Genomic DNA, 21,478 nt, shown 5'->3' with positions numbered 1-21,478 from the left:
TCTAATAAAATCAGGACCCTTACTTCCTTGGCAAGCCGGCTCGTGATAGGATGCTGTGGATTGCAACACACCAATGGTGTATGGGCAGCAGTAGTGCCAACATTACCATCCAGGGCCACAGAATCTGTTATTTAAATGCATTCATAGCCACTGGGATGTATGAACATGCACCTGCAGCCTAGACTCCTTTACCTCTCACTCACGGTGGAGCCCCATGTGTGGGGGCCGCTCAGGCACATGTGCAACATTGCTGAAATCAAGACGAATGCCTCATCCCTTTAACACAGAATCTGAGCAGGCTCTACAGCACTCGCTTCCTTTGGGGAATCCTAGATTCTGAAGGACTTCAGCTTTTTAATGTTTCTTTTTCCATTTTGGAGATCTGGCCCTTGGGGCAGCAGGCAGCCAGCCTGCGGGGCAATTTCCCCTTTTTCCCGCCTTGACAACTACTCAGCCAGATTTTAGACAGTAGGGATTACCGATTTCTAGTGGCCATCTTGAAGTTCAAGGCAAGTCTGCCAAAAGTCGAGGTGGGACCAGGGGAAGAGGAGAGAGCGAGGGACGGCCCTTGGCTGGACCCTAATAAAATACGTAATAAAAAATCTTTGATCCGTCTTCGCTAGCAGGTGCTTTTGTGGGGACTTCGCTGACACTTCCAAGTTCAATACATTTACATCATCAGTGTCTACCATAAACCATGCCCCCTCTTTCTCCAGGCCAAGGCATTTCTTCAAAAACGATGAATCTTCCTCTGCCACGAACGAAGCATCCCCTTCCTATATAATGGTTGTACTTAGTAGAGGAAGGGGTGCATAGAATGAGCATCAGTCATAACAATAACATCCCTTTTTGCATCATTGCCGGCTTTGGAGCCTTTTGACGACCCCCACTCATAAAATATGGCGTAATGTTCCTGTTCTTGTTTGTGACCGCTAACGAGCTATTTGGAGGCACAGTCAATATTTAATTTTTATTCTGTTCTCCAGCTGACTGTGCAGCTTGTGTTTTGCTTTTAAGGTTCTGTGTAGACCCCTCCATTTGGTAGATGGAGCTTACGCATCCATTCTTTTCTGTTCTTATTAGTCCATTCCATTGGTAAAGAGACTGTTGCTGAGGCAGCGGTGGCCATGACGTAGCCAGTATGCCTGGACTACCCTTCTGCTGAACGGCAACCATAACAGCAACTGTTTCAGGCAGAGTGCGTGGCCAGCAGCATCATAGTCAAGGTGCATATCTACCCCTGTAAGGGGCAATGAGCAGCCCGGCTGTGATATTACACGTTACCAAACCAGGTCATTCCCTCTGCCCTTCACTCACTCAAGTAGCAGCCCTGTCGATAAGTACAGATTTGACACAGATTCTGGGACTCATTATGAGTTTGGCAGTATAATCAAAAATGGTGGTAATGCAGTGGTAACATAGTTACCACTGCATTACCACATGGCCGAACTATGGATATGGAGGTAAGGTGGAGGAAAATCCTCGAGCACAATGCTGGAGGTGATTCCTCCACTTTACGCCCCAAAAACTGCCAAATCGGTAGAAAAACCACCAGTGGAATTACCACTGCTAGTAATTCCACTGATATCTTCATGGAGTCCATGTGACGAGTACCTCTTACCACCACCTGTAATCCAGCAGTAATTGCGCCTGACCAAGTGGTGATAACATGAAATCCGTTTGGTGGTATTTCGGCAGATTTACCACTGAAAAACCATCAATCTTGTAATGAGGCCCAGAGACCTCTGTCACCACAGATTGTATGTAACTACATAACTTCTGAAACAGGGAGACTAGGAGAAAGGGTAATTGGCTCATCTGTCACTGACAGTGGGCCTCATTAGGACCCTGGCGGCCACGTAATGAACAGTGCCGGTAAGGGACCGTCACCGTTCATTACGCGCCGCCCTATTACGAGGACTGTTGCGGGTCCCGCTAAGGAACGCCTGGTCAGACCAGGCGTCCTTAGCGGGACCTGCTAGCAGTCCAGGGTGCTAACAACGGGCCCGTCAATTAACTATGAGGGCTCAAATAGGAATGGGGATGTACCGGGTCCGGGTCCTGCGAAAAGGGATTTACCGGGCCCTCCAAGGTCAGAATGGCCCAGTAAATCCCCTTTTGCGGGGCCCGGACCTGGTACCCAGTATGGGGGAAGCTTTTAGCAGCATGGCTACCTCCATACTCGTAATGAGGCTCACTGTGTGTACCTGACGTTGTATAATAGGCCCTGCCCATGTCTCTATTATTTTATCCAGAACTGACTCAAAGGAAGAAATTAAGTGGTTGAATGCTTATAGTTACATGGATTCTAATCAACACAATCTCTTTTTTGAAGTGTGTGTGTGGGTAGTCTGAGATCAAATTAACCAGACTGACAGCAGGATGTGTTGCTAGAGGAGACATAGCGGTGTCAGTCCCCATTGACCCCCCCCACCCCTCTTGTTGTGAGGAAGAAACATACCTAGGGACCTACCTACTAACTGATAAAGGACAGACACTGGTTTTACATTTGGAAACAACAGGTCACAATTTATTGGAGAATACAACACGGGGGCAGTCCCAGCCCAAAAACATCATGGTTCATGACAATACTTTCAAAGTGGCCCAAAAGCAGGGCAAAGTTCTTCTGCTGAATGTTCTCGGTGTCCCCTTGCCACCCCTGGCTTCCGCAAGGCACCAGACATACGCTCCAGCTTTGTACTGCAAGGAGTACTTCCTCCTCGGGCCACTGAATCTTGAAGGTGAGGAATCTCAAGTGTCCCCAAGGGACTCAGTGCCCTTCGTCTGATTTTGGCTCGCGTGCGGCCATCGGGAAACCTGCCCACGGTTCAAGCCGGGGCGAACTCTCCTCCCTGGCTAGGACTGCCCCGAACTCAGCCTGTGACAGAAATGGAACCATTAATACATAATACAGGAATCATGAGCAAACATCATTTGACCACTTACACCTCGAAATCCGCTGAAAATTAAACATTCTACATCCTTTATATAACGTGAGAGAAAAACATTCTACATCCTTTATATAACAACGTCAGAGAAAGTTAAACCACTAATAAGAAAACATTATACAACTACTTACACCTTGATACCACTGGAAAGCTGGGGAGGCACTGGAAAGAGACTGGGCTCCAGTCCCTCCCCAGCTTATAAGCAGTCCCCAAGGGCGCGCTGGAAGCTCGTGCCCTGGGAACCGGCTCCCTCCCTTCCTGCGGGAGGGGTGGAGCGACCCTGTAGAGGGGTGGGGTGACCAGAGCGGTGTCCGCTATGTGGGATGTCCCTCTAGCGCCCCCTACAGCGGCTTGGACAACCCCTAAACATGGTCCAGTGATAAATAAAATATAAAACATGATGAGGTTCAGCAAAAACTAAAACCGATCTATAGTCCCCTAAATCAATTTCCATTTTATGCTCCACAACTTGCGTCTCGGGGTATGTGAAAAGCGCAAATCTGTGTATTTCAGGACATGTCTCTGTGGCAATTAGATAGCCAGAATCAGATGACTACTCTTTTTGTCCTTCATCATTAACTCTTTTCTGCCATCTTTTCCCTATTCTCCAGGTTGAGGAAAAGTGTTCTCTTTTGGCCACGGGGGCATAACCATCTGGAGCTAATTTCAGGTGACAACTGAAACCTAGCATGCTCTTTTCTAGGGGGACAGATCTGGTTGGACTTCTGTTCTTGTACCCACAAACCTGATACCTTGCACTGGTGGCCTGTAGTTGGGAGCAAACGTTTCTGCATCATACAGCTTCTTAAAAACGTATGTCCCCTTCTTCAGTCGTCACTCATATGCTGAAACATTATATCCCTGGAACAAATTCACCAACAGTCAATGGAGCGAATTTAATTCATAGAACAATCAATAGTCGCAAAATTCATACCACAAGACATCAAACAACAGCAAACCACATTAGTATGAAAACCACATAATACAATTAATCAGAGCTGATTATTATTTACAAATGTGCAGTTTGATAGAAATACATTGCACAATCTGATAGAAATACATCCAGCACAAGTAAAAACAATCATTCGCATATACATACATCCAAAAGGCTAAAAGTGCAAGAAGAGCAAAACAAAAACGGAAAAAGTGCAAAAGTTATAACCATGCAAAAGACCAGCATTTACATCTAAATCTATTGAGCCAACAGAAGGCCATAAAGTTGCATTCGTAATGAATTGAACATTTAAACCCTTTAATCGCCTCTAGAAAATTAACTTCAACATGACTTTATTTTTTGGAGCATTTTTGGGAACATTATCCATATTTTTGGCACCATCACCCCGACCGGTTTTGACATAAGAGCTGAATAAGCACGTCATCCTCAGGGTGAAATACCCACCACTATTTGAATAATTGTATCCGGGGCAATTAATTTGACTGCCACACCGCCAAAGCCAAGGATGAAATGTGATGGTAACAGAAAGGTAGAAAGTGCCGTGGAGTCCATGAAGAAAACATTTTTTGGTCTCTTGTTTAAAACAGGCGGGAAATGCTGTGCCCCACTTAGCAAACCCTGGTATGACCGCAGGTTATCATTTATATAAGATGATGATATGTATAAAGATAGACCGTGCAGCCTGTGGGCCTCGCGTTCAGTGATTATCTTAACGCAGGCCGCACATGGCTCACAGGTGCCCTGCTTTATTCAGCCGGGGGCTCTCTCGCTCGCTTCCTTCAAAGAGTCTCTCGGTGGTGTGGTGGCGAGGAGTCGGTCTGGCCTGGTGAGGGAAATGGAAGCATTTTATAAGTCAGGAATGTACATTTGCATGCCATGCGCATTTCCAAAGGCGTGTTACCATCAAATTGTGAATAGAGTGGTCAATTATTTACATTTCTCATTACAAAAGGCCGGTGATTTCCTCAGGTACCCCCGGGGCAAAGGACGTGTTTCGTCATAGTCTTTTTTTATAATCCCATTTGCTCCCGCAATGATCCCATTTCACTGCAGATGAAACCGGTTTGATAATTGCGAGTTATAGCCCCATCATGACAGACATTCTCTTAAGGCTTTGCTTGAAATGCTGGCCTGTTGTCAGCTTGGAGGGTTTTAGGTTCTCTTGTAGCTACTCAAGATCACGCATCCTTGTTTCCTTAGAATCAGCTTTCCTCTGAGGAATTACTCAGGTGGATCAAGTATTGTACAGTTAACAAGTACTTGCATTTCCTAAGTGCTACAGAGGGACTGATCTGATGTTGCAAGTACAGGGTTTCAAACAGTACTGTTGCCCTCAGTAGAGGAGTTTGTTTTGTTTGACTGGTAGGACCCAGTGTTATCTGTAAACGTGTGAGCAATTGGCAATACACTGGTGTGCATCCTTTCTCAGCTCTGGCCACCAGTACCTGTCCATTTAAAGCTGAACCGTTGCTGATATCCCAAAGTGGGCAGTAGCCATTCCTACATGTGCAGCAGATATATCATTTAATCTGCCCTGCTTGTTTGGAAGTACCCTTTTAACAGGGCCTCCAATATTTTGGGGAATTGTGATTATTATTGTATTGTCTTTCAGGCAATAGGCATATGCGTTAGAGACAGCTTGCGCCTACGCAGGCATAAATGTCCTCATACGTTTGTGCAGTGGCGTGTCAAAACTGCACCGCAGATCATGTAGTCTTCTGTCTAGCTGAAATGTCGGCTAGTGCATTTGCACAGAATCTCTTCAGTGTGTTTTAGTATGTGCAATCTAACAAAAGGATTTACCTCTTTAACGTTCCAGACCTAATGCCATAGATACTATTGGTTTAGAATCATTGAACTAATTTTGTACTCATCATTGCAGGCCCACATTGTATCCTGAATTAGAGATAGTGGGTGTTGGTGTGTGTGCCAAGTCAGAATAAGGAGATGGACAACGTGGCATTTTAAGTGATTGGTCTGTTTTATTCAAAATAATGTCCAACAACGTTATGTTTGTCCGTCATCCAGAATACCTAATTCATGTCCATACCAAGAATACAAAAAGAAAATTCAGGGGGAACACAAAGCTATGGCCTCTTGCCAAGGTTTGAATGCAGGTTGTTGTCTTCTGGCCCACTGTTCGGTTTCTTCCTTGTAAAGGGGTCCTGAGGCCTGAGGTTCAGCCAGCAAAAGAATGTCTCTTTCACCTCCCTATTATCCTAGGTTGAGAGCTCACTTTAAGTCAGTTTTCCTTCCCTCTTTCTCTCTCACTTTTTGTATGTGTTGATCATCCAATTTGTAACATTCCCTGTAGTCTGATACCTTTGGAATTTGTAATTCCTGTACCTGGTCGTTGCCGGGGTTTCTATTTGAAAGATTCCAATAATGTCTTCCCCACTCTTCCTCTTGTTTACCCAACCCTGGGGTCCCTGGTTTCCTTCCCCACATTGGGGTCTTCCTCTTTCTGGCCCATCTCAGCGCTGGTCTACTTTTTCCCTGCCTTGGAGTTGTTTGCTGCTTACCCCGCCTTGGGGTCTCCTTATTCCCACCCTGCCTTGGGGTTGGTACGTCCTCAAACCCACTGTGGGCTCATCAGTGTCACACAACACATTGGGGCGGTCAAGTGCTTACCCCACTTTGGGGTCATTTGTTTCTCAGCCTGCCCTCGGGTCATTAGGATTTACCCCGCTTTGGGGTCATTAGGATTTACCCCGCTTTGGGGTCATTGGTTTCTCACCCAGCCCTAGGGTCCTTAGGCTTTCACTCCACTTTGGGATCATGTGGATCCTGACTGCCTATACTCTAAGGAGGGGATAACCCCCAGCAGGATCCCACTTGCCCTGGCCCCTAGGGGGTGTTAAGCTTAGCAGGCTCAACTCCTTAGTCCCAAAGGGGGTGGCTCCCACTTGGGGAGGGGGGAGGAACTCCCTGGATTTGTTCCTTCGTCAGATTCTCTCCTCTGCATAAGGTTCTCTCTCACTCTCGTTGGGTTCTTCATCTCTTTAAGTTTTCCGCTGGCTCTTAAAGGGGCATTCCGTTTCTCCCCATTGGTTATGTGAAATCCAGCATTGCTTACAGCCAAGGAGATGGAAATTGTATTACTGGTTGCTGGAGGTGATACATCGGTAAGTGCAGGCATATTAATTACAATATAATCGGATAGTGTTTCTCTCATAGTGAGTTCCTCTTGGGAATGGGAGTCTGTGGTGGCACCGTTGGAGGAGGAAGGAGCTGGCACAAGTTAAGTGTTGATGTGACACCCCATGGTTTATTCTCATCAACTGTCAAACATAGAACCACTTTCAACGCTAACATTCAATGGTCCATGTGGACGCACAGGCGCCCACGTACACGTGTACACGCGCACACATACATCAAGCTACCACCCCCCCTTATCCCAACAACCACTACTGAACTAACAACAAAAGAATAAAATGCAAAGAGGGGAAAAATGGAGAGAACGGAAACAGCATGAAAAAAGAAGAACAACATGGAACTACCTACAGCAATAACATTCTATGGAACCCGTGGACACACAACATATTATTACTCACAATCATAACCCCCAACCTTCTTGGCAACCTTCACATTCTGTTGGGGCCACGGGCACCACGCACCCCTGACTCTAATTGCTTCACCACCACCCACATCTTCCCCTGTGACAGTAGCTAGTTGGGCCTGTGCCGCTGCAGTCCGGTTAGCATCCCATCCGCACGCTCATCCTCTCCATCAGCCACCGGCATGCATATGCCCTCATCCCATATTGCCCCTTCCCCTCAGTCGGTAAAACCATCATCCATCCGCTAGGTACCCAAAACATCCTGGATGGCAATCCTCCTTTTGCTCCAAACAGTACCATTGCTCAACCCGACATAACTTCTCCCCACTCCGATACCCCTCTTGTGAGGGAGAACAACAGGCAACCCCTTCCTCACAAAACAAGAACTTTTCACCCTCACCATATCACCCACCTGTACAGCACATTCCCCATACCATGCATTCAGCCTGTCCGTTGTAGTCTTCTACCTCTGCTTCGCCAACGCAGCAACAACCTCTAGATTCACCTCAGATTGCATGCCACCACTAACCACCCAGGCCTGAGTCTTCCATCTACCTTCCTACTCCTCATAAGCTCAAACAGCGCCCACCCAATTAGTCTGTTCAGTGTATACCTGTGTGCAATGACAGTAGCTGTCAAAATCACCCGCCATTCCAAACTGTTAGCCAAGGACAACTGGATAACCTCTGTCACAAACCTGCTGGCGCGTTACGTCAACCCTTTAGCACTAGGGTTATACAAAGCCTGCCTGTGATGTTGAATGCCCCTTTCCCTCAAACCCTCAAAACGTCTGTCATCTCTAGTGAAACAACCTGCATGCCATTGTAAGTGGCAATACTCTCTGGTGTTCCCTCCATACCAAAAACTTCCTTGAGGAACTTTAGAACCCACTCAGTCATAACTGACCACACAGGTGCAAACTCAATCCACCTTGTTGTATAGTCGATGAAAACAAGGATTTATCTGTCACCCTCACCCAACACCTCAAAAGGTCCCATTATGTCTAGCACTACTTTGCTCCATACTATATCCGGATTGGGCACAGGTGACCGGCTGTGCCCTGATCACCTGACTCTTATTACTCACGGCACATGGCACAAAATCCCTAACCACGCGCTCCACATCGCCGTCCATGGCGGGCCACCAGTAAGATTGCCTCAACCTTTTTTTGTCAACGTCCACCCCAAATGCCCTTCATGGAACAAAGCCACCAGTCTTTCCCGCACTTTTGCCGGGGGTATCAACATGTCCACCCTCATCACTCCTCAGGCTCTCTGCGCTAACTCATCGACAACTAATGCGTACTCCTTGATCACTTCTGGGTCCTGCAGCACACCTTTCTTTCAAACCCCTCCTAATCTATGTTAACTCCAGATCCTTTGCACTCTCCTCCCACCACTCTTCCTTGTATATCGCTGGCATAACGCAAGCAACCTGCACATACTCCTTGCCAATTAGACATTCTGCTCCTCCCCCACATCCCGACAACTGGGACAGACAACCAGCAACCGTGTTCCTTTGACCAGGATCATACTCCACTCCAAATGTATAATCCTGCAGCTCCACCATCCAACGTGCAATCCTGGGTAACATTGACCCCACCCCCTGGTGGTGATCACATGCACCAGCAGCTTGTGTTCTGTCCTTCCCACATAGGGCAAATCCCAAAGCAATGTTTGGAAGTGTTTCGATGCCCAGCACACCTGCAGCACCTCCCTCTCAATAACCGTGTACCTTGTCTCTGGATGACCAACATCCTGGACGCAAACGTTACGAGCACATACTCACCATCTTTCCATTGCGCCAAAACGACCCCCACACCAATCTCACTTGCATCGATTGTCAAAACAGTCTTGGCCCTAACATTAAATGTCGACAACGAAGGAGCTTCAGCCACACACCTTCTCACTGTGTCAAACTACACCTAACACTCTTCAGTCCACTTTAACCCTACTTGTTTCTTAAGTAACTCCCTCATACAGACTGTCTTCTCCACACTTCACATAAAATTAGGCCATCTCCAAGAAAGACCTCAGCTACTCCTTGGATTCTGGAGCATGCGCCCTCTTCAACACACCCACCAAACCCTTTTTGGGTCTAATCCCATTTCCATCTAGTGTGTGTCCCAGGTAAATGTCCCAGGTAAATGACACACCACACCTTTATTTTTTACTTTGCTACTTTGCAACTTTGCCATTTTAACTGTCAATGCTTTCTATTGCAACACCCTCAACACACTGTGTACCCTCCGATCATGCTCCCCCTCCATCTCGCCCCACACCAGTATTTCAACAAACAACTCCTGCATCAATCATTGAAACACAGCTGCATCAAATGCTAACCCGAATGGCATCCTGCGGAACATGTACGCCCCAAAGGGTGTGACAAACGAAGTCTAATGACATGATGTCTCCTGCGACTCAATCTGTTGGTAAGCGGAGGATAGATCCAACTTTGAAAATCATGGCCCAGGCCCTAAAGTGGTTAACAATTCATTGATGTTCGTGAGGAGCTGCTTGTTCACCCAGGATTTCAAAGTAACTGTTAGTGCTGCCAGCCTGTAACATGCAAAGCACCCATGCCTAGTCTCGCCCATGCTTCTTGCCTGGGGAAGATTCTATACCATGGGAGTTATGGTTGGACTCTTTTAAAGTATATATCATGGCAGGAGATGGAGCAAATTACACGGCTGACCAAAAGTAGGCAGCCCCATTGAACTGTTTGGGACAGAAGGCCTGTGCATTTTCAGACATTTGTCAGGGGAGAACGCGGTGGTGCAGTTAGAAGGAGGTGGCGAAGGAGGTGGTGAAGGAGGGGGCAAAACTACTGTTAGTGCCTATGTGACTGCATTACAAAAACTCACCAAACAATTTGGCAAGACAGTAAATGTACTGGAAAGAAACCATTTCTTTTCGACATTACATGGAGCATAGGGATCTATGGACCGCTGTGTGACCCCACTTAGGGTACTCATGGCAACCTGCAAGCTTACGGATGTGCTGGATGAGTACAATAATGGGGATGTCTAATGGCAAAGAATAAGGGAAAGGTTGTTGGTTAATAGAGACCTTGGAGTTGGCAAGGACAATCAAGGAATCCGACAAGAGCATTCAAGTGGTGGTATACAAAGAAGGGGTGACAAGTTGGAGCATTGTACAAGCTGCGCAGGCAGTGTACCCGACCAAGTGGGTGGATTTGGGAAGATTCAGGTCAGAAGGGCTATCGAACCCTAGCGCAAGAACTAAGCCCTGTTGCAACAAGTGTGGATGTAGTAGTCAGGGGGCCAGGGAATGTCTTGCTCTGGCAGTGGAGTGCAGGCATTGTGTTGTGAAATGATACTTTTCAAGGCAGTGCTGGCTGAACAAGGAAGGTTTCCCCCTGTCTCAGGCAAGTGTCAACATGGTGGAGGAACTGGAAGAGTGCAAGGTGCCAGTGATGGAAGAATGTTGCTCCATGTTCAAGGGGAAAGGAAGTATGGACCGTGGGACATGTTGAAGGTCAATGGGGCAGATATAGAGATGATGATAGACTCTGGATCCCCTTACACCATGGTGTCTCCAGAACTGTATGAGGACACTATTAAGAAATCAGTGGATACTCTTTTACCCACTGATAGAAATCCCAGCGCATGCAAGTAAGTTTCCATCACTGTGTTAGGGTACGAATGGACCGATATCCAGTTAAAGGGCAAGCAGACAAGAGGAAAGCTAAATGTGGCGCGTGAGGGGGCCAGCGTCCTTGGTTGGGATGAACATGCAGCATTGGACATCCAGATATTCTCAGGAATGGTTGTACCTGTTTTGTGCATAGAGGCGGGGCAGATATGTGAGGAGAAAGCCTCAAATACATGTATCCTGCAGTGTTCAGTGATAAATTGGGACCACTGAAGGGTTTTGGACACAAGATTGTGTTGAAGGGCGAGGCAAAGCCGGTTGCTCCCAAAGTGAGGATCATACCTGTTATGGCCCGGGCAGGGCTCAAGGTCTAGCTGAACAAGTTGAGCTGGACAAGTTGACAGAAGAAGGAATAATTGCAGCTATTGAATCATCAGAATGGATGCCATCCATGGTGTTGGCAAGGAAACTAGTTGGAGGGCTGCAGATGTTCATGGACCTGCAAAACTTGAACGCCAACATCTGGGTGGACAGCAGTTTATGGCTGTGCTGGACGAGTACATCAGGGACCACATAATGATGGGGATATGTAATGCCAAAATAAGGCAATGGTTGTGGTTCGATGGAGACCCGTCCTTGGAAAAGGCATTGGAGTTGGCCAGGGCAATTGAGGAATCTGCCAAGAGCATTCCATTGGTGGCACACAAAGAAGGGGTGCCAAGTGGGAGCAGTGCACAAGCTCTTTGCACGCATGGGTTGCACCCCATCCTCATTCCCAAAATTTGGTGGCACTGTAGGGGAAAGAAGGAGTCGACACAAGTTAAGTGTTTATGGGGCACTGCCCAGTTTATTCTCATCAACCGTCAATCATGGAACCACCTCCAACACTAACATTTTATGGAACTTGTGGATGCATAGGCGTCCACACACACCAGCACACATGCACACATACACCAAGCAACCACAGAGTACTTGTTTTCTAGAGGGGAGTCACTCCCACTGAGGTCCCACCTGCTCAGACCCCTAGTGAGGGTCTTGCTTAGTGGCCTCACCTTCATAGCCTCAAAGGGGGTGGCTCCCCATGGAGATAAGTGACAAATACCCTAGATACGTCACACCCCTAAATGATTTATTTTGGTATCAAAGGTAGTTAAACTGGAGGGGCAGCCCAAAAAGGCGGAACCTAAGGCTGAGTTATACAATGTATCACATACGGGGTAGCCGCCAGACAATCGTTAACACATACTAAAAATTCTGTATGTCATTATTTAAGGAAAAGAATTTGTGGTGGTGTTTGAAAAGGACACCCCTGAGCCTTACTTGTGGCAGAGTCTAAAGGATCGCATGGAGTAAAGGCTACAGGTAAGGTCATTCATACATGTAAGCACAGTACTAAAAAGAAAAGAGCTTTCTGTAGTGTACATGTATTACATTAAGCGGTTAATGTCAGACCAGCTACAGTCAAGGCATTCTAGTGCATTCCAGTATCCGCAAGAAGACTTTATGCACAAGCACCGTGTTATTCACTAAACGGCCGGGACATCTGGAAACCATCACTTCTGTCCCACCAGCAGCGATCCAGCTGCTACACCACCCAGCATTTTCTCTCTTCACTACTGGAGAAAGCGTGAGCGCTATTAATGTCTGCCACACGCCACACTAAGACCTCCTGAGGATTCCATCCTACTACTCAGGACCTCTAGGTCCGTGCTGATTTCGCCCACATTATGGATGCCTTGATCTGCAGCGCGCTCTTCCCCCTCATGCTGCTTGAACACGTTGCAGCACAACAATTTACAACTAAACCCCCTGCTCATCCTCTCTGGACTCAAGCTCAAGGGAGGCACAATCCTTTGGCCCGGAAGAAGGCATCAAACCCTGAAAGCCGAAACGTCCCAGGGTCCAGCCCTACTTTTGCTGGCCCCAACCACACCTTTGGGTATCTTTTGTTCCCGATGTAGACCAAGGGTTGGTCACCTATAGTCAACAGGCTTATGTTTAAATGTATAGGCCTTGCCTTTATTTTGCAAGGATGAGTACCTTTTCATTAAAATCTGCGCTTGCACTATAAATTAGTGCTGAATGTATCTGCATCTGTCTCACCGCAAGAAGACTTTATGCACAAGCACCGTGTTATTCACTAAACGGCCGGGACATCTGGAAACCATCACTTCTGTCCCACCAGCAGCGATCCAGCTGCTACACCACCCAGCATTTTCTCTCTTCACTACTGGAGAAAGCGTGAGCGCTATTAATGTCTGCCACACGCCACACTAAGACCTCCTGAGGATTCCATCCTACTACTCAGGACCTCTAGGTCCGTGCTGATTTCGCCCACATTATGGATGCCTTGATCTGCAGCGCACTCTTCCCCCTCATGCTGCTTGAACACGTTGCAGCACAACAATTTACAACTAAACCCCCTGCTCATCCTCTCTGGACTCAAGCTCAAGGGAGGCACAATCCTTTGGCCCGGAAGAAGGCATCAAACCCTGAAAGCCGAAACGTCCCAGGGTCCAGCCCTACTTTTGCTGGCCCCAACCACACCTTTGGGTATCTTTTGTTCCCGATGTAGACCAAGGGTTGGTCACCTATAGTCAACAGGCTTATGTTTAAATGTATAGGCCTTGCCTTTATTTTGCAAGGATGAGTACCTTTTCATTAAAATCTGCGCTTGCACTATAAATTAGTGCTGAATGTATCTGCATCTGTCTCACTGCAGAACATCCCTATTTTTATGTTGAACCTCACCAATTTATTGTTTATGAAAAAATGTTCTCTTTTTCTTTTTCTTTTTCTTTTCTTTATGCTTGTTAGTCTACAATGTATGTGTTCTGAGAGAGTATAACTAAATATGAACACATTGTATTTCTGCAGATTGTTTACTGTACTTATGAATATCAAGATGCCCTACCTTGACTGGAGCTGGTCTGACATTAGCAGCTTAATGTAATAAATGTACACTACATAAAGCTTTTTTCTTTTTAGTACTGTGTTTACATGTATGAATGACCTTACCTGTAGCCTTTACTCCTTAGGGTCCTTTTGTCTCCTCCCCAAGCTCTTAGCTTGTTTTTAGGTTGTTTTAAGTAAAAGGCCCTTCACAGCCATGGACCATTGACAGAGTTGTATAACCCTTTCCATTTAGTGTGTTTAAATTGATTGGTATAACCTCCACTGCCTCCTGGCTCTGCAACCTTGATCGCACTACTCTGAAAATAAAAGAGTGTAGGTGCCCCTCTACTGAGAGTAAACATTGGTCAAATACCCTATTCTATGGAATTCCTTCCACTGAAGAGGGTCTACAACCACACTTTAGTTGACTGCACCCTTCACAGAGGAGAAATATCCATTTGCATATCGGTCTGGTTCCACCCACATGGGTAGTCCAGCACCGACATGGTAGGCAATTCTCCTCTGAACAAGAGTACCACCAGCAACCCCAGACTCGTGTTTCGGCCTTGTTGGGCCTCCTCAGTGAAAATAATGTTAAGTTTCACTATGCCACAGTTTTAGATGGCTACTCACATTGTTGATTAGTTGTAGGTTGTTTTAAAATTCTAGAAGTGAATAGGAGGATGCAATGATGCTAGAATTATATTCAACCACATTATTGCTATTATTGATGACTGCATATTGTTTGACCATACTATTTGCAATTCTCATATACTATCACAACAAGAGAGTACATATACATTAATGGTAAAAAAAAAAGTAAGAACATTCTGGATGTGTTTTTTTTGTTAGTATAAAGGATTACTGTATTGCAAGTGAAAATATGTTAGTGATAAAACTGTGTATGGAAGATATTGATAACATCTGGTGTGAATTATATGCACAAGGGTAATACAAATTAGTTCCTCAATAGTCCAGAGGTAGATCCATGGCAATGTTGCTCTCCGATAAATCTGTTGGGTTTTCAGCTGTAGGGGTGTCTCTTGCCCTGAGCATGGAGCTCCATCTCTCTCTAGAGCGTTGCATCAGGTACATTGCTATTCTCTGTCACAAAGCCTGCCAAAGCCCCAAGTGGCCATTTAGACCACCCAAACCTAAAGGTAAATGATCCTTACATGAACCAATATTATATCATCCTAAGGTGGCATTTTGACAGAGTAGGAGCATGTGCTATGGATATAGCAGCTCAAGGAGCCACACCTGGTCAAATTTGTGCAAGTGAAGAAGGGGAGCTTTTATTGTGTACCCTCAAAGCATTGATAGGTTCTTGCCTAAAAATCAAGAGGAGATACCAAACTGATACTCCACTAAATTGAATCAACTTGAGGCAGCATTTCCATAAGTCACCCTGCAGCAGAGACATAGCTCACTAGCCATGATAATGACAGCAGGATGTAGTCTAGCAATGGAAACCTTTGATAGCTGGATTTCAGATTTGATTTGGTTATATTTAGAGTTAATATGCACTGCACCAATCACAGCATTTACCAATAGTCTGGGGGAAACAATAAACACCCAAGGGGCAACCGCAGCAATATCTTTAGAATTGTTCATAGCTAGCGGGACTATCCCATGGTAGAATGGACAATAATGGCACTCCTTAAAGGAGGGCCTGTTAAACTAGATGTAGCTAGGAGACTTGCTTTACTTCCTAATGATCAAGAAAGTAAGCCCCAATTTGGAGAGATAGTATCAGCCATATGTAGGTCTCGCGGTACAGATCCCCTGGCTAGACTCGCAGGAGAAGGATCTAGAAAAGAACCAAATGAGAAAGGGGTGACAACTCAGTGGATATATGACAGAGCCAGAACTACCTTTCCAAATCAAGGCAAAAGAGGGAAGGTGGCACAAAGCAAACCTACGCAATATAGCAGGTGTAAATATGGGGCTCATGGCACCAACTATGACAGAGCAATCACCTCCGAAAGAGAAATCTTTAGCTCCAAAAAAGGATTCAATTATACCAATGGTTCAGGGGGTAAATATAAAGATGGAGCCAGAATTACATCTACTGTCACAGATAGAACACAACTTAAAGAACAACAAGGGAACAGAGAGGAAGATTATACTTTCTCTTGCCCATAGAAAGGCAAGCCACATGGCTCAGTGTCAAAAGGAGATCAGCAATCTGTGTGAAATTGGGCAAGGAAATAGCAGAGAGCAGCTCTAAGTCAACAAATTGAAACGCTCCAGACCCACAAGATAATTCCAGCCACTAAAGAACCCACTGACCGGACTGAGGTTCTGACATTTATACATTTGGATAAATCACCAATAATATGTAATTGATACCAGCATACAAGCAATTAGAAGGAACTACTCCTGAATTACAAGTGGTAGAAAACAATTAAATTATTTTAATTGCAGTTGACCTAGAGGGGGAACAACCAACAAGGAGTGGGGTACTTTTTTGGCTCAGGCTACATTTTAAAGAGGATGGTCATGTGGCAGTGAAAGGCTAGCCCCTACTTTACATTAGACAATGTCTTAGATGATAAGATGTTATTAAACAATATTTTTCAAAATAAGTTCAGGAAGACTTAATTGGTGCATATGCAGAATCGTGGGCTATCCTTGGAGCAGTTCAACTAACCAAGAGCCATGTAGGTCACTACAATGCATGTCCACCACACAAAATATTCATGAACTCAACACCTAGTCCTCAGAAACGATTACCTATTAAAGGAATTGTATACTTTACATAACATAATAGTAAACCAATCATCTAACCAAGCAGTCACAATACAACAAGCAGGTCCATACAATACACCCATTTTCCAGTGGGAAAGCCAAATGGTACATCTCAATTAGTTTTGGGCGGCACAGTTCTCATTACACACGCATGCACTGAGGTAGTTCCTAATCGATACAGTTCTGGATTTCTGAGTATTATTGAGAGGTTCAAGTACAAAACTGTAATACACTTCGAAACATTGTTTACATAATCATTAGCACCAGAGACTTTCAAATACAGTGCATTCACCTTCCAAGGGAATTATTACTGTTTCACAAGAATGCCCCTGCGCTACAAAACAGTCCAAGAACATTCTCAAGTAGAATAAAGAGCCTGTTGGAAGGCATTCCAAATTGTTGGCAGTATGTGGATGACATCAACTGTATAGATGATGATTTGAAAAACCACCGAAAAGGTGGACTTAATCATAAAGAAGTTGGCTTCAAATGATGTATATTCAATTTCAAAACATCAGAAAGTACACAGAGCAGTTACATTTTTATGATTGCCGTTGTTAGATGAGGGAAGGGGCTCTCCTTGCAATTATGAGAAAAATGTGCAAGCTTCTTGAGCACTAAAGCACTACATACTAGATGGATTCAATGGGTTGTTACTCAAGCTGCTCCTTATGTGCGGTACCTTTAGAAACCAGAGTTGAATCAGATGTATAACCTTAAGTGGACTTACAAACAGAATCAGAAGAAGTGGCTCAGCAATATCACCCATTGGGACAAAATCAAATCTTAATACTCAGCCACCTGTGCTGTTGTTAAAGGCCAATTCAACCATAACAATGTCTTTGACTGCCTTGATACCAAAATAATGTATCACATACGGGGTAGCCACCAGACAATCGTTAACACATACTACAAATTCTGTATGTCATTATTTAAGGAAAAGAATTTGTGGTGGTGTTTGAGAAGGACACCCGTGAGCCTTACTTGTGGCAGAGTCTAAAGGACCCTATGGAGTAAAGGCTACAGGTAAGGTCATTCATACATGTAAGCACAGTACTAAAAAGAACAGAGCTTTATGTGGTGTACATTTATTATTACAACGCCGATCCCGGCCGAGACCGGCTATTCAGTCATTCTGGAACCCCGGCTTGGGCCACCAGCCACTGGCACCACACAGCAATCCTGCTGCCACCGGACTACTGCCTTGATAAAGACCCAGGTCGAAACGCGTGTCGGCTGTTTTTCTATAACACCCAATTGGCACAAAATCAATTATTGATATTATCTTTTGTTGCTATCACCAATAAAACCAACCGCATGTGATTAAAGGACTGGGCATTTACTACATGACCCTTTTTCACAATTGAACAAAGCCAGCGCCCACTGCTAAATAAAGGTTTGTCTCCCCCCAAGCTCTTAATCATTCGGTAACCTAGGAGTGGCTCCCTAGCCAAACCATGTGCCAGGCGGCAGGCTAACAAATCAATCAACAACAAAGAGAGGGTGCGCAGAGGACCTACGGTCCCGACACCAATACTCCTGAACCTACTGAAACTCTAAAAACAATCTAAACCCATGGATTAAAAGAAACAGGCAACAGATTTTAAATCCCCGCAAGGTTTCCTCCCTTCCATGGTGTGTGTGCTGCTTTGCTTTGTGCCTGCACTAAGGTATACTATCTATGCCCTGCCCTGTTTTGAAGAGCTACATTGAATTAGGTTTGGTATGCTATGCTGTTTTGTTATGCTATGCTACGTCCTTTTTTAAGCTGTAGGAACATGTTGGTAATTCCTTGCTCTGCTGGAATCAATGTGTTCATTTCTCAAAGCTAAATGCACCTTAACTAGAATCCACCTGACTGCTACCATATGTACTCATTCCCTCCTTTTGGGGGAGGGCGAACAATATGAAATCCATTTCCTTTTATGCTTGTTTATGCTATCTGGTTAGGTCATGTTATATGTTGAGGTTCCATTATAATGGTTTGTTCTAAATGTCTAATTTTTAAGTGCCTTTGAAGCAGCCATAAGATAGCGATAGCAGGTAACAACCCCCTTAACATGCAAAAAGGAAACCACAGAAGGTAGACCTGGAAATCTGATCTGTTAATTAGACCATACACCACTGTTTTGGCTTCACATTTGCATGATGTCTTCTCGTAACAGAACACAGTAGCTGCAGCCCAGGGTGAAAAGACTAATCCAGGCTGAATTGTGTACATCATCTCCCAAAAGCACCCAGCCTAAGCCTAAGATGATTCCTGCCTCATACACCAATATAACCATTACCTTAAGGGCCCTTTGAGGACGCCGCAGGAACCTCCAGGAGGGCTGGACTGCGCTTCTGCTGCCAAGGAAGCTGTGGTCGAAAATCCCACCCTTCACACACTGTGTTTTCTTGGGCATGGTTTCTACTTTCCTTAGCTCATGATGACACTGTGAAAGGCTCAACACTTTACACACAAGCTTGGGGTTTTGGTAACCATGACATAACTGAGGAAACCAAAAAGAGGTGAGGTTTTTGCTGGGTTTTCAGGGAGCATTTGCAAACTTGGCAAATTCAGATGTGTAACATACAACCCCTCCCAAATGATGCTGGGGCCTAGGGAAGTAAGCAGAAGGTCTTTGCCATCTGTGTTTCCTTGGGCATGGCTTTAATAAATGCCCAGGCTCACCATGCAGCAAGTCCATTCCATACATAGCCCCCATGCACAGCAAACACCTCTTCTTCACCTACCTTACCACTAGGTGCCACGCCCCATATTATACAGTTGGGTCCCATGACAAATTTGGTCCAATTGTACACCTTGTTCTTCTCAGAACTTCCTGTGCATCTTACCCACCCCTCTGCCTCATTCCAAGTATCTACCCGGTTTTGCTTCTCCCTAGTACTACAGAATGTTCTACCATACTCCTTCTTTCCCTCTCTGACAGGCAAAGCACTTCAACACCATTAACTATGCCAGGAGGTGCTGTACAAATGCAAAATAACATAATATAACATGCTATGTGTTTTGATGGATCCATTCATCCTTGCCAGCGGAAGTGGAGAGGCAGCACACGTTTTATTATGCAATGCCACGCTTAGGAATCATGCTAAACTCTGTTTTTCATCAGAACATGGGTAGTTGAAAGGATGCCTGACAAAAATACTCCGTGATGTCACTTAGTGGTTTTAACCAGGGAAAATAATGATACTGCAAATGTCAATACAAATGGCTTGTTTCAGCCCTCAAAATATTGAAAGTTTCAATTTGGACACAAATGTGGCAAGTTTTAGGACCAACGACAGACTTAATCTGTCATGATATAGACATTTAAAAGCAGTGTGTTTCTTCTCATCAAAGTATTTCAGCCTTGTGGTTCACTTCTGCCTCCAAAATATTGAAACAAGCATCAATAGAATTTGGTATAATTGGCAAAGTGCCAATTTTAGGTTCATAGGCAGATCTGCTCTGTTGTGGCAATTGCATCCTCTTACCAAGGCAGTACAGCCCTGTGGTTCAGCTATTTTTTCCAGCTCTGCCCCTTCTGGATTCTTGTCAGTAATGTAGAGTCTGTCAGCCTCTCTGTCCTTCTGCTGTCTGTCCTGATCCAAGCGCTGTGGTTTAACTTGTAACTTGTAGTTAAATTCATCTGCTCCCCCCCCCCCCTCACTCTGCCTCTCCCAGGCTTTACTTGGCCACTCCTTCTCCCCTCCTCCCTCCCTCCTGTCACACCTGATGAGGTTTCCAGACAAGTCCGGTTCATGAAAGTCTCATCCAAACAGGTGTCACCCTGCCACTCCAGAACCATTAAGGACAACATTGACTCTCTCGCTCGAGCCTTGGACGATCTTTGCAGCCATGCCTTTGCGTCTGGAGGTTTCCCTCTCCTCCCAAGCACTCCCGTGTATACCCCCTACTCAAAAAGTCTTCTGCCGATCCCGGCAAACTATTGCCCAATTTCTATTACTCCTTTCCTGGGCAAACTCCTGGAGAAATTGTCTATCTCCCAGCTAAACCTCCACACTGAATGTGTTTGTTGTCTCCATGAGCATCAGTCTAGCTTCAGAGCACCTAGAGGCACATCAACTGCTCTCCTGAACACCTGTGAAGATTTGGTCTCTAACCTTGACTCTAACTCTCCCTCTGTCCTCATCCTCCTCGACCTTTCCTCTGCCTTTGACACGTGAACCACAGCATCCTGATCACCCATCTTCAAGAAATCCTGGGCATCACGGATCAGGCTCTGATGTGGCTATCCTCTTTTCTCTTGGATCGACCTTCCCAGGTGGAACTTGGGTCCTTCCTATGCGCCATCAAACTCTCAACATGTGGTGTTCCCCAGGATTCTATCTTCTCGCCCTGATTTTTCCATGTCTATTTGGCCCCCTTGGTCCGCCTGATCTCTACCTTTTCCTCTAACTTACATTGTTAGGCAGATGACACACAGCCCTCTTTCAGGATACCCTCGGCCTCCTCCTCGCTCATCCCTAACTGTCTTTCTACTATTCAGGCATGGTGTGCCTCTAATGATCTCTGCATTAATGCCAGTAAAATGGAGATCCTTCTCATTGGGTCCCCTGGTCCTGCTTTTCCCCTTTTACTCTGGCCAGTTTCCCTTGTCCCTGTGCCCTCACCCTCTTGTGAGGCAAAAAAACATCAGGGTCATTTTCTACTCCACTCTCTCCTTCTCTCCACACATCAGGGACATCTCCAAAAAGTCCCATTTCCAACTGCACCTTCTCAGAGGTATTCTGCCTTTTTTTACCTTCC

The sequence above is a fragment of the Ambystoma mexicanum genome, chromosome 1q (assembly GCF_040938575.1).
Source record: "Ambystoma mexicanum isolate Mex_15411 chromosome 1q, UKY_AmexF1_1, whole genome shotgun sequence".
NCBI classification, from domain to species: domain Eukaryota; kingdom Metazoa; phylum Chordata; class Amphibia; order Caudata; family Ambystomatidae; genus Ambystoma; species Ambystoma mexicanum.
The sequence above is the reverse complement of the archived record's forward strand: the minus strand, read 5'-3'. Positions refer to the sequence as shown.